This window comes from Portunus trituberculatus, chromosome 14 (assembly GCF_017591435.1).
Source record: "Portunus trituberculatus isolate SZX2019 chromosome 14, ASM1759143v1, whole genome shotgun sequence".
In the NCBI taxonomy this organism is placed as follows: Eukaryota; Metazoa; Arthropoda; class Malacostraca; order Decapoda; family Portunidae; genus Portunus; species Portunus trituberculatus.
This window is the reverse complement of record NC_059268.1, coordinates 19,678,047-19,691,683: the sequence shown is the minus strand read 5'-3', so window position 1 is coordinate 19,691,683 and position 13,637 is coordinate 19,678,047. Positions and strand designations below refer to the sequence as shown.

General features: G+C 41.1%; 1 protein-coding gene across 4 annotated transcripts in view; it reads right to left on the bottom strand.

Annotated features, from left to right (window-relative positions):
* LOC123503753 (BAI1-associated protein 3-like) overlaps nt 1–13,637 on the bottom strand; it is a 119,859-nt gene that overhangs the window by 76,487 nt on the left and 29,735 nt on the right. The gene's annotated exons all lie outside the window — the stretch shown is intronic.

Below are 13,637 nucleotides of genomic sequence, written 5' to 3'. Positions count from 1 at the left end.
AAGCCAGCCAACCAGTAGCCAGCGATCCTCTATCACACTTCTATATGAACGTGTATGAAACAATGCACACACACACACACACACACACACACACACACACACACACACACACACACACACACACACACTTCATCAGAAATAGAATCTTGAGTTTACGTATGATTTGATGTCTTTGGAGAAATGTGCCATGTCTTGATTTGGAGGGGAACTGGCAAGGAACCTCATTACAGACCATTGTTATTCTGATCCCCTTTATTGTTCAAGAGACTTTCCTAGTCGAAAGAAAACTCATATGAAAAGTGCACACATATAGTTCATGTAATACAAGTAAAACACTTAGGAAATTAAAAATATCTTCCTTCAATTCTATTTGCAAATACTGAGAAAATATATATAAATTCTTGTGCTCCAAAAAGTTGAATTTATATTGAAAATTTTCATAACGTCCTAGAATATAATACTGGCGATTTTATTGGTTTCCTCTTACAGTTTGTGCCACTTTGAGTTCTTCCGTCACTATGTAGGACTCGGTTTTAGTTAAAATAAGGTTTATGAATCCTAATTGTCTTGTATAACACCGAGAGCGTTACGTGTAAGTTAGTATCCTTATACAGCAGCCTTCCTTATTACTGAAACAAAGCAAAGGAAAGGAAGGAAGGAAGGAAGGAAGGAAGGAAGAAGCGGAATGGAATATCAATAAGGAACTTAGACAATGCAATGTTGTGCAACCATCAACGGAATCTAACATATGTAAAGACTACAAATACTGTACATGTAACCTCTGTGTGTGTGTGTGTGTGTGTGTGTGTGTGTGTGTGTGTGTGTGTGTGTGTGTGTGTGTGTGTGTGTGTGTGTGTGTGTGTGTGTGTGTGTGTGTGTGTGTGTGTGTGTGTGTGTGTGTGTGTGTGTCTAATGCCAAGACACTATATGGAAGATGGAAGACATTGAAATATACGAATAAAATGGAACGAGAAACCAGTTCAATTTAGATAAAAGAGAGCTTTCGTTTGAACTCTCTCTCTCTCTCTCTCTCTCTCTCTCTCTCTCTCTCTCTCTCTCTCTCTCTCTCTCTCTCTGAACCTTTCCTGGCTACATGTCCCGTTTCTCCTGTATCATTTCCCTGTGCGAGGTTGCAAGTCTGCGGCCGGTGGGTTTGTCATTACTCAGATGGTGACAGGAGGTGAGGTGGCGTCGCTCACTGAGAGGGTAGGGAAGGGAGGTTCTGACGGGTATGAGCATAAGAGAAAAGAAAGAAGAGAAAGATGAAGTGCAAGGGGAACAAACACATTTCCAAGTCCCTCTTCACTAAACCATAAATTCTTAATGGCGTCGCTGATTAAGATTAATTACTTGTTCTTTAGAAAACACGCAGCGGTTTGTGGAAATCATGAAAGGAGATATATTCTTTACCGCTTTATCTCATTAGTCTAATTCACTTAGAAAACAAAAAAGGCTATAATAGGTTTCATCCACTAATGTTATAATCCTTTTCACAAACGCTTCCTTCCCACACATGCGATTACAACAACACGGAGGCCTCTGCTCAGGTGGTCGCCTTGGGTAGACATGCCGTGACGAATAGATCATTATGGTTAGTAAGTATGAGAACAGGAAAGAGGAAGCAAAACAAGGCTCATTTCTATTCACGTTTACACGGAGGCCTCTGCTCAGGTAGTAAAAGGATTAAGGAGAGAGACATGTACCAAAAAGATTAGAAAATTTTACTCTTTTCTCACGTTTCGCTTCATGTGTAGGATGATAACAGAGCGAGGATACACAATTTAGAATTACAACAGGTTATCCTTCCTCTGAGCCACACGTGAAGGAAGGAGGTACGTCATTCTATTCTAATTCTTTGCTATCGTGTCATATTCATCACTATTGCTGGCCACGTTACTCTAAAGACATTTGTCACGTTATCACTTGTCATTTCTCTGAGATCCACAAGACTTCGACCTGAGTTATAGTGCAAAATTTCTCTGTTGTATGCTCTCGAGTAATTCAACGTCTTGTTTGCAACTTGAGAGCCTGAGGAAAGTGTAAGCAGCAAATTGTACTGACAAACTTATTTCGCGTGTATTGGAAAAGGAAGAAGGAGAGAGACAGGAACGAGATGGAGAAGGAGGAGGTAGAGAGAGAGGAGAGGAGAGGAGAGGAGAAAGAAAGAAAGAAAGAGAGAAAAAAGGAAAAACTATGCTGAATAATAAAAAAAAAACAGAACAAGAACAAAACAAGAACACGAAGAAGAACAAGAACAAGAACAAGAAGGAGAGGAAGGAAAAAAAAGAAAAACAACAAGAACAAGAACAAAAATACATAACAATAACAACAAAACAGGAAGCACAAAACACAAAACCCAACTAAAATAAACCAAGATTCTGTGACTAGGCAAATATTTCTCTTCTTTTTCCTTTCCTTTCTTTTTTTTTGTCAAATATCAAACTGGTAAGGCGCAAGTAAGAGTAAAGGCAAAAAAATTCTAATCTCATACCCCAACACCTCCTGCAGCCTTCCCAGACCGAGAGCGAGAGCGAGAGAGAGAGAGAGAGAGAGAGAGAGAGAGAATACGTTGGAAATAAATATGGGGGAACTTTCACGCAACGGAATAGCGGCGAAAGAAAAAGATTAAGAAAAAAAAAGAAAGTGGAAAGGAGAAAGTAAAAAAGAAGAGCATGAAAAAGACCAAGGAAAAAGGAGGAGGAGGAGGAGGAGGAGGAGGAGGAGGAGGAGGAGGAGGAGGAGGAGGAGGAGGAGGAGGAGGAGGAGGAGGAGGAGGAGGAGGAGGAGGAGGAGGAGGAGGAGGAGGAGGAGAGGAGAAGAAGAAAGAAGAACAAAGAACAAGAAGGAGGAGAGGAGGAGGAGGAGGAGGAGGAGGAGGAGGAGGAGATGAGGAGGAGGAGGAGGAGGAGGAGAGGAGGAGGAGGAGAAGGAGAAGAGATGGAAGAGGAGGAGAAGGAGAAGAGAAGGAGAAGAAGAAGGAGAAGAAGAAGGAGGAGGCAGAGAAACAAAAGCAAAAAAAAAAAAAAGAAAAGAAAACCTCAAAATAAAAAAAAAATGTAGAAAAAGAAAACAAGAGAAAAACAAAACAAAACATGAACAACAAGAACAAAAAAAAAATCCACAAAACCAACACAAAAAAAATAAGAAAAATAGAATAAAGAAAAAAAAAACAATGACAACGAAATGACGAGGAGGAAATAAAAAGCTAATGGGTAAAAAGGAATCCACACTGGCAAGCTGTAAGGCGGCACGAGTGGGGGACATTACGGCCTCGGGGAAGACAAAAAGCTTACGGAACGAGAGAAAATATATAATCTCTGGCGGGGGAAGTGGAATAATAATGAGGGTTCACCTTTAACTATGTGGACGTGAGACTGGAGAGGAAATGGGAAGGTGAGATCTCAAAGACGACGATTATAGACTTTCTCTTTCTTATACTTAGGGTTTGGGTGGCTGACAGAGAGAGAGAGAGAGAGAGAGAGAGAGAGAGAGAGAGAGAGAGAGAGAGAGAGAAATTCCTACGTGATATATTGTGATTGTCCTCCTCCTACGTGATTGTCAGTATCAAACGTGGAGCATTATAAAAAGCCCATTTAGTGAGGGTATGAATTGAAAGAGGCTCAGTATGCATTATGGAGTATCTGGAATCAGTGGTTTTGTACAGTTGAGAGACAGCGACGTAAGCAAAACAATTAAATCAAATCAGACGCGGCTTTGCTTTGGAAGGTTTTTGCAGTGTATCCTGTGAAGATGAAGATTGCCTTGCACTTGACTAATTTTCACGACTAAAAACGTCATAAATACACAAAATCGTTCATTAACAAATTCTTCACTAACGATCTGGGCAGACTACAAAGACTTCTGGTGATAATACTCGTGGTCCAGACAGGAGAAAATGCAGTAATATGAACTTACCATTAGCCATGAAGAAATAAAAAAAAATACAGGGCCATTTCTCACAGATCATCATATCGACATTAAAATCGTGACTTTGGTTCTGTGTTCCCTGTCGTGTTCTGCCAGTTCTTATGTTAAAAGGTATTTTCATCCAGGTATAATGTGTGTGTGTGTGTGTGTGTGTGTGTGTGTGTGTGTGTGTGTGTGTGTGTGTGTGTGTGTGTGTGTGTGTGTGTGTGTGTGTGTGTGTGTGTGTGTGTGTGTGTGTGTGTGTGTGTGTGTGTGTGTGTGTGGTGAGCTGGTGGGGAGGGCATTTTTTCCATACATACATTATACTAGTTCGCTGCAGGCAAAGCTGAATAAAACAAAAATATATTAAAGCCTTGGCAACAAGCTCCGTTCGTGTTGCCTCAGTTACGTGACTAAAAAAAGTAAATAAACAAAATAAAATAATGAATAAAAAGGAAAATAAAAAAAAAGGAAAAAAAAATTACTCCTGGAGACGTTAACAGAAATATGAGAAAATTGTCTAATAAAAGATAGGATGGAGAATGAAGAACGTTTTTTTTTTTTTTGGCGGGAAATGTTGACGTCAAAGTATTTTCTTCATAAACAAAATTCCTGGCACACTTTTGCTGCTTCTGTCATATTTCCTTCCATTTTGAGCGACATCCCGTGGGCCATTCCATCTAACGCAACCACAACATGCTGCTTCACCACGTATCCACAAAAGCTTAACCTCTTCAGTACCACGACGTGTTTTCATACTTATTCTGCTTACTACTTGGCAATATTATACAGCTTCAGAAACTTATATGGAGGATGAGAATGGTGAAAACTGTGTGCATTTATCTTTTCTTTTTTATACCGTGTGGGCTTATCACGGAAATTTATGGAGTACTTTTTTGGGGTACCTCCTATCTCAAAGCCCACCCGCTAGAAAACCATTGCCCCGAGTGAGGAACCCCTACCTACACTCGGACCGTGGACAGGATTCGAACCCGTGCGTTTGGAGACCCTAGGACCACAAAGCACGCATGATTCCACTGTACCACGGTGGCCCCAATTCTGGCCTCCATAACTCCTTCCTAATGTCAAAAAAAAATCGTCTAGTCACACCAAAAATCCAAGATAAAAATACGTCCCAGTAGTGAAGAGCTTAATACCAGCTGAGATCTCTGACACGTTCCTATGTTCAGTGTCAACGAAAAGAAGGATAAACAAACAATGAATTAACCCCTTCAGTACCGTGACGCGCTTCCATACTCACTCTGCTTACTATCTGGTGATTTTATACAGCTTCAGAAACTCATGTGAGGGATTAAAACACAAGACTCTAGCCAGTAATCCTCTGACCTCTATAGACCCTTGCTAATGTCAATAAGATGGTCTAATCGTACACAAAACTCAAGGTAAAAATGTGTCCCACTACTGAAGGCGCTAATAATGAAACAAAGAAATAGTTGAATAATGATAATCACAAAGTTACTCATCACCAGCATTAGAGATATCGACTGAAAATGCACGATGTCACGCAAAAATTGTTACCCCAAAGGTAGGCGGGATATGAAAGGCACGCGGTTAATTTCAGAGGAGCATCTAACCGTGAATAGCCGCAGAAGGGAGAAGGAGATGAACCACTGCGGCGAAAAGTGATCACAGGCAGGAATCAGGAAGACTGGAACCATTCTGAACATCATTAGCTTTGAAATACTCGTGAAGAAAAAGCTTATATACATGTAAAAACGCGGCCATTGTCGAAATAAGATTGTTTGCTAGAAAAAAAAAACTCATAGAAATTATTTTAAAAAGTTAATTTCAGGTGCGCTCTCACGATGTCAGTGAAATTTATTGTCGAGAATCAGTGACGAGTATTGAGTTGAATCAAGGTAAAGAGAATTTAATTGTCCTTGAGATGGCGCTCTATGCAACACATACACTCGCTTTTCATTGCACTAGACTAATTTTCAGCTTAGAGGCAAGTTGCTACAAGTGTTACATCGCTTAAAGTATCCTACAAGTTCAGTTACAATTGTCCAACCATTCGTCTGCGTGTTAAACAAAAAGGCCAAGGAAAAAAAACAAAGAAACGAGACGGAAAGTTGCCGGGGAATATACACGTCAACAGTATTCTGGTGAAGACAACTATTCCCGCCAAATATGAAACACGAATTTTTGCGGCACCGTTTCTCTACGTTAAAATGAATTGGAGCGTAAATGCAGGGACAGAAAATGCCCACCCCACATCAAACTAACAAACCATGAAAGGACTTGACACGCCGCTGCCGTCGCCACCACTACCACCATCTACTCCGCTGCCGCTACAACCGCGACGAGAAGGAGTACCAGCATGTTCTGTGGCCCGGTGCCCCTGGCGTTATTATTCATCGAGGAAAACTTTTACCTCAATTAAAACTTTGAAATTTTAACCTCGCTAACTACCGGGAGACGACGGAAAGCCCGCTTCCTCCCAGTACGTGAATCAGGTCGAGGAGGCCACCGCCGAAGGTATATCCCACTGACTAAACGAAAAAAAAAATAAATACAAAAATAAATAAATAGATAAAAGACCAAAATAAAAATGGCGTCCTTTTGCAATAACAGGTTTGTCTCTAAATGCAAAAATGCTCTTCTGATAACGTACCCCCAAGTATCAAGGGATATGGAGTCACCAATACAAGGGAGTCATCAATACAAGGGAAAACACCAAACGGGATGAGCGTTATAATATGGCCCTTGTTCCACCTGACAACAGTACAGTATATAGGTAGTAAGACTGGTTAATTCCAACAGTGTAGCTTTTCATCCTTGAGCGTCATGCATGTTGTCGTGGATGCGTGTGGTGGAGTGATGAGGGAAAGCTACACTGCAACTGTCCCTTGGCGATGTATGTTTCAATATTTTTAATGACAGTAGTAGCCTAATCATTTTAATTAGCGATGAAAGTAACGGTGATTAATATACTTATTTTGTAACGTCGAAACGTGACCCCAAATGGAAAACATATATTGCGAAGCGGGATATATTGGGATATTTTTTATTTCTTCTTTCCCATTCTCATATTGAAGAAAACGAAAAAAAAAGAAGACCGCCTCGCCTCCCTTCCGTCCCTCTTCCCTTTGTTCAGATTCGCCTTTCATTTCTCCCCATCTCGCGGGTAACAACAGGTGTGAGAAAAAAATATATATTAGGAAAGACTTTCCTTACCTAAGCAAAGGGGAAGGAATTTCTAAAACGAGAGACAAAATGTGGATAGCTAAAAGTACATGCTTTACGCCACAAGCAGGCACGCAACCCGCAACTCGAACGTAAAATAGTAATTACGGCAGACAAGGATGACTTTCAGCAGTAAAACTTCCACTAATTTTCTTTCCTAGAACTATCCTAGAACTAAAAAGCTGCTAAATTTAAAAGTATTATATTTATATGCAAAACATTCATGGAAGAGCTTTACTGATTCGAGGAGGGAGTGACTATATGCTTGTCGAGACAGTGACTTCAAGAATACGTGATATATAGGGCAAAAGATCCCCGTTTTTTGAGAGTAAATAAGATAATGAAACATAGAATCCAACTTCCTTCCCGGGCGTGCTATCCTGACACTCAGTCTACGGATGACTAACGTAGACTTTCATTACTACAAGCTTGAGAGTAACTACCCGAGAGAACTCAACTCACGCACTCACCCAGTCACCGTCCACCACACTTTTGACAGGAAAGAGTAAGAAGACTATACCTGAAAAGAAGAAAGGTAGCAAATTAATGGGACACGTAATGGGAATGTAAAGGTCAATGAAAAAAAGTGTTGATGTCACTTTTTTTATGTACCAAAGGCAAAAAAAAAAATAATATTAAAAAAAAGGGCCACTTGAACATATAGTCACACATTGTACATACAGTAACATATTCAAAAACTCTAAAATCCTAAATAAAAACAAACTTACTCAGTACAAAATCGTAACTTTCACATAGACAGTACGCAAGTTGTGATCCTAAATCAAGCACTGTGTATATGACGAAGAGAGGAAATGAGAAATGAAAAGAAAAAAAATACAAGATAAGTAAGAGCAAAAAAAAAAAAAAAAAAAAAAAAATTAAGACGGATAAAAAGGGGAAAATCACAGGAGGAGATAATTTGCACGGAATGTCAAGAGCGAGAGAGCCGTGGAGAAGGTAATCGGAACAACAAACAAGGGTGCAAATCACGTCAACATGAAAAGGGAATTAACGGGGATGTCACAGATCAAGGAAGCAAGTCGGCACGGAAGCGAGGCATCAGAAGCGAGGCACGAGAAGGAAAACAGGTTATGCCAATTGAAAAATATCAAAAGTCAATTAAAGGTCCTGAAACCTCACCAGTATCCAGATTGGTGCCCTGTACAGGTGATATATAATGCATGAATTGGTCAGAGGAATGGTAAATATTTAAAACGTTATGCGAAAAAGAAGAGAAAAAAATGTAAAGGAAAACAGACGGTCCTAAAAATTGCATACTAGATGGAGTGACAAGAATAATTTAGCAGCAGACTGAGGCTACACATCTGAGAGGGACCTGAACAGAGCAGCGAGTGACACGGAGGGAGAACGATAGCCAGAGATGTGTGAAAAGCGGCACCATTTGGTTATACAAGCAGATGAAGTGGTGACGTGGTTTAGTCACGTGGAAATAACGGAGGCAACAGAGTGAGCATGGAAATTTGTACGCCCCCAGGAGCATGTAAAAGAGAGCAAGAGAGGCTGAATACATTGCATAAAGGAAACACAGAGTTATTGAGGCCATAACATACAAATGCTTCAATGGCGTGCAAGGAATAAAGAGGAGCTGAAGAGTTGTTGACACCTTACATCACGTGAAGCAGCTGTTCTGGCTACCACATAGAGACCCGTGTGTGTGTGTGTGTGTGTGTGTGTGTGTGTGTGTTTTCTGGTGGTAGGAGGATGGTAGGAAAGGAAGGGCCGGCCAAAACGCAATATGTGTGGTGGCGGTACACACCCACTTGCCTTTTCATACATGGGAAGAATACCAAACCCAGAGATTGGTCCTCATTCTGTGTATGTGCTCACACATTTACACACACACACACACACACACACACACACACACACACACACACACACACACACACACACACACACACACACACTTTAAGATGATAATATGCTGACAGAAACATTACTGCATATTCTCACTTTACACATCATGAATTCAACTCCATAAGACAGCAGAAAAATGGTCGCCCTAACAAGGCGTGCACTGCGTCACAGGTAAGCACACTTGCCACACTGAAAACAAGAGTATCACATTGTTTTGAGAAAAGCAACGATGTCCATGATGTTAAATGGCTGAGCTTTGCTGCGACGGTCAGAGGCTGGTATGAAGGAGTCTGCAGCTCGCGACGCTTCGTTCACATAACATTACAAACGAATTGTCAGTACAAGTAATAAACGTTTGTATTTTTCATTGATACATATTTCATCAACACTACTATCTTCATTTTGGTAATTAGATTATCATCGCTTTTAACACAGACAAATAAAAAATCATTTTTGATAACTCTAATTCCCAGATGAATTTGTAATCATTTAATGCTCATGTTAAGCTTTTATGATTCAATGCACATTTAATAAGTTGCACGAAGCTCTGTTAAGCGCCAAGGAAATAGTTGGACTGGCCAGTTATTACAGAGGGATCAAGGTCTTGTGTGGTCAGTGGCACGTGCGGCACCACAGTTTCTGCGTTCTTCATCATAAATTATTTCAAAAGATTTCAACAATCCAATATGCCGCAGCCTAATCAAGATATTTCTAAAACAAAAGTTAATTAAGCTCCGTCACTATATCACAGCAGTAATGTATATTTCCCGCTAACTCTTCATCACATCCGCCAGCACGGGCAGCTGTCCTGACAATTTCCGGTGTATTCGGTGATGGCAGAGAGAAGCACCTCGTGTAAAGGCAGACGCTTCCGTGCCCGTATTGAGAGGGACTAGTGCGCCACACGCTCGGAAACCAAGGCACCGGAAAGAAACGCAGAACGATAAGGCCTTTCCGTATACACCCGTGACAGTCTCAACTCTGTTCTGCCACATAAGCCTTCACTCATATCCAGATTATGTCACTTTTTGAGACGTTAATTTCATAAAGCCTTAATGATCACCGAAGTTTTCCCATAACTTGTAAACAAAACATTTTGGATGTCGCGCCCACAGTTTAGGAAAAGGAACGAAAATATGTGGCAAGTGTGTGTTTCCTATAATAATGACATTAGCGCTCACCACAGGCCACTAATTGTGGGAGTGTGTTCTGATGTGGAGTGAGAAATATTACCTTTAAATGAGGCATCTTTTATACGTTCCTTCGTTAGCGTCTTCCTGCTGCTTTAGCCACCCTTGTTTTCCACTGGACTTAATTGCTTTCCTTGGTAGTATCTAAGCTGCACCATATTCCCTACAACCAGGAGAGTCTGGGAAAAGGAGGAGATGGGAAGCAAACATACCCTCTATTCTATTTTCTCTCTCTCTCTCTCTCTCTCTCTCTCTCTCTCTCTCTCTCTCTCTCTCTCTCTCTCTCTCTCTGTACATATAAAGGCAATACTAGTGACATTTGATCATTAGTAGACGGCAACACTCATCCACTATAAGTACATTGCAGACATCACACTGATTTCCCGAGAGGAGAAGCAGGATTGGCGTCAACACCCTTAAAAATTGAGGCTCGGACAGGACTGCTGCACAGATGCCGTTAATGTTCATTAGAGAGAGAGAGAGAGAGAGAGAGAGAGAGAGAGAGAGAGAGAGAGAGAGAGAAATATGTGTGTGTGTGTGTGTGTGTGTGTGTGTGTGTGTGTGTGTGTGTGTGTGTGTGTGTGTGTGTGTGTGTGTGTGTGTGTGTGTGTGTGTGTGTGTGTGTATATATATATATATATATATATATATATATATATATATATATATATATATATATATATATATATATATATATATATATATATATATATATATATATATATATATATATATATATATATATATATATATATATATATATATATATATATATATATATATATATATATATCGAGCAAAACTTATCGGGATGACAACGTCCTCCAAACTTCTAAATAAAAAGTTAGTAATGCTAACGTAACTTTTGAACGTGTAGCGGGAAATTTCCAGTGTGGCAGTGTGTCATCACGCTTTGTGGTTTGTTCCATCACGCCCTGTCGTTCTGTTCCATTACGGCTCGTTGCAAGTTTACCAACTAAATGCCAAATGGCTTCCTTTGCATAGTTTGGTCTTCTTCATAAATAACACGTCCAGAATATGACACAGCTGACTCAGTGAAGGTCAGAGGGGTTGGCTAAACTGACCTCACACATGCTTTTCATTTCTCCCTGGCATTTGTGCTCTCACTCTGAATCGTTTAACCACGTGGTTACTTTGGACACTGTTACTCTTAGGTTTCAGTCGAAATGTAATTACAAGCGATGATTTTCTCAATAGTTTTCCTTCAAAACAAGCATGTCTCCCACACCAGGGTGCAAAATGATAACGCATTGACGCAGATGTATTGCAGTTTTCCATCGCAAATAAGTAATGTCATCTTCAAGTAAACAGTCAGAACAGTTGTGCTTCCAAGAATCTCGCCTGGAGATCGATTGGAGAGATCCACAGCCTTCCTGCTTTCTAAACAATGGCCAGGTGTTCCTACAAGCACAAACAACACTACCATCTAGTTTAACACCTTATTTCCAAGGAGGAATAGCTCACCAAACGCATTCGTTGTAGAGAAGGTGAACGAGCGGTCAACGTACAGAAGAGATGAACGGGAGGTGGTGACAGGGGAGCACATTTTTCAGGTGTCCCCAAGTGGAGCAATCAGCCCACACGTCGCCAGGATAACCTGTTCCCAGCGGCGTGCTCGGTCAAGTGCACACCACCAGCTGGCGGCACGAGCACTACCGTATCAGAAAGAAAATAAAGAAAATTAAAAGCCACACAGCACAGGTTGGGATGGACGACCAGATCCCCCATTATAAAACAGCCTAAGGCGATCATGGCCGTGAACGTGAGAGCGAAAAGGAAAAGAGAAAAATTGCAAGGGAGGGTGAGTCGCCCGATGGACTGTATTGCGCCTGACTGCGGTTCGGACTCGGATCCGATTCCCACGACTTGACAACGATGGTACAGATATAAAGCAGTATTCTCAATTCCTCCTTTCACCAGTCCATCCGCACCAACAACACACAAAATTGTCGGCAGCGATCTCCTAACTTTTGTTGAATCGATTGGTGAACTTGAAGAAATAATAACTTTTTTCCTCCACTTTTGCTGCTCGTGGCTGAATTTTACCTGTATGGAGTGCGATGCAACTCCACGAAGCAAAACCGCACCACAAAAGTCAAGGCAGCGGCGCCGCCAGTGCACCAAACCCTTGCACCACGTGGACGACTGAACTGAACACTGCCGTATCGCAACAATGCCGCAAAAACACATAACTATCAATTCTTGTGGTGCTTTATTTACAAACACAAGAAAAATCATTCAAACAAGCAATTGGACCTCAATCCTAGAATTCAAAAACGTTAGTAAGTCTAGGGAGGGAGAAAGATTCATTTACCCTACCTCAGTAACTACCAATATTACTACTGTGGTTTGAGTTGAAGGAAACACTACGACGAGAAAGCGAGAGAGCGAGAGAGAGAGAGAGAGAGAGAGAGAGAGAGAGAGAGAGAGAGAGAGAGAGAGAGTACGGACTTATTGATGAGAATGTCCCTATTACTTCACTGAACGAGTCTATTTCAAAATTCAATGAAGTATGAATGCAGGATCGGAGGAAAAAAGCTTAACAAATATACACTCCATTTCAAGCTTCTGTGTTGACCCTGTAACAGTCGCGCGTGCAACTGAAAGGCCTTAAAACAGTCGCGCTTGCAACTCAAAACCCTTAAAACAGTCTCCAGGTTAAAGGGATAGAATTAAGCAAACGGAAGCGCACGGTGGGTGTTTAAAGGGCCGGGAAGAATATTTGAATAGAAATACTGCAGCTAAAAGAGGATTGGTCTGGGAAAGGAAAGCAGGTCGAGCACTTTACGTAAATTTTTAATGAAAAGGGAAAGAAAAAAAAGAAATACGAACTGAAATGAAATGTATGCGAGAGAGAGAGAGAGAGAGAGAGAGAGAGAGAGAGAGAGAGAGAGAGAGAGAGAGAGAGAGAGAGAGATAACAAGTGACGGTAGCGAAATGGAGACAAATAAACGCAGGTACTAATGCATAAATAAAGTTACCAGAAAGAGAGAGAGAGAGAGAGAGAGAGAGAGAGAGAGAGAGAGAGAGAGCATACTAAGTATAAACAAACTACTGAGGCACGGCAGTGAAAGATGAAGAGTGGGCTTAGCAGTTTTGGCTGGTCGCCGTCCTGCCTTCTTCTATCCCCGATGAAGGATGTGACGCCAGGGACCAAGTATATCTACGAGTGACCGCTATAGATACATGTTATCACTGCCCACACCCTCCTCTTCTTTCTATCCCTCCTCTTTTTCTCTTCTTTCCGCCTCCTTTTCCTCCGTTTTCTATTACACCTCTTTTAATATTTTCTCTTCCCTTTCCTCCTACTTCTATCTCCGTTTCTTTGCTTCTTCCTTCTAATCATCCAGAATGTCCCCAGGTTGCACCACTCTTCCAGTATCGATCCAGTGTCTTGCCACCTGTCTTAACTGTCTTTACATTAGTTCATGCTGC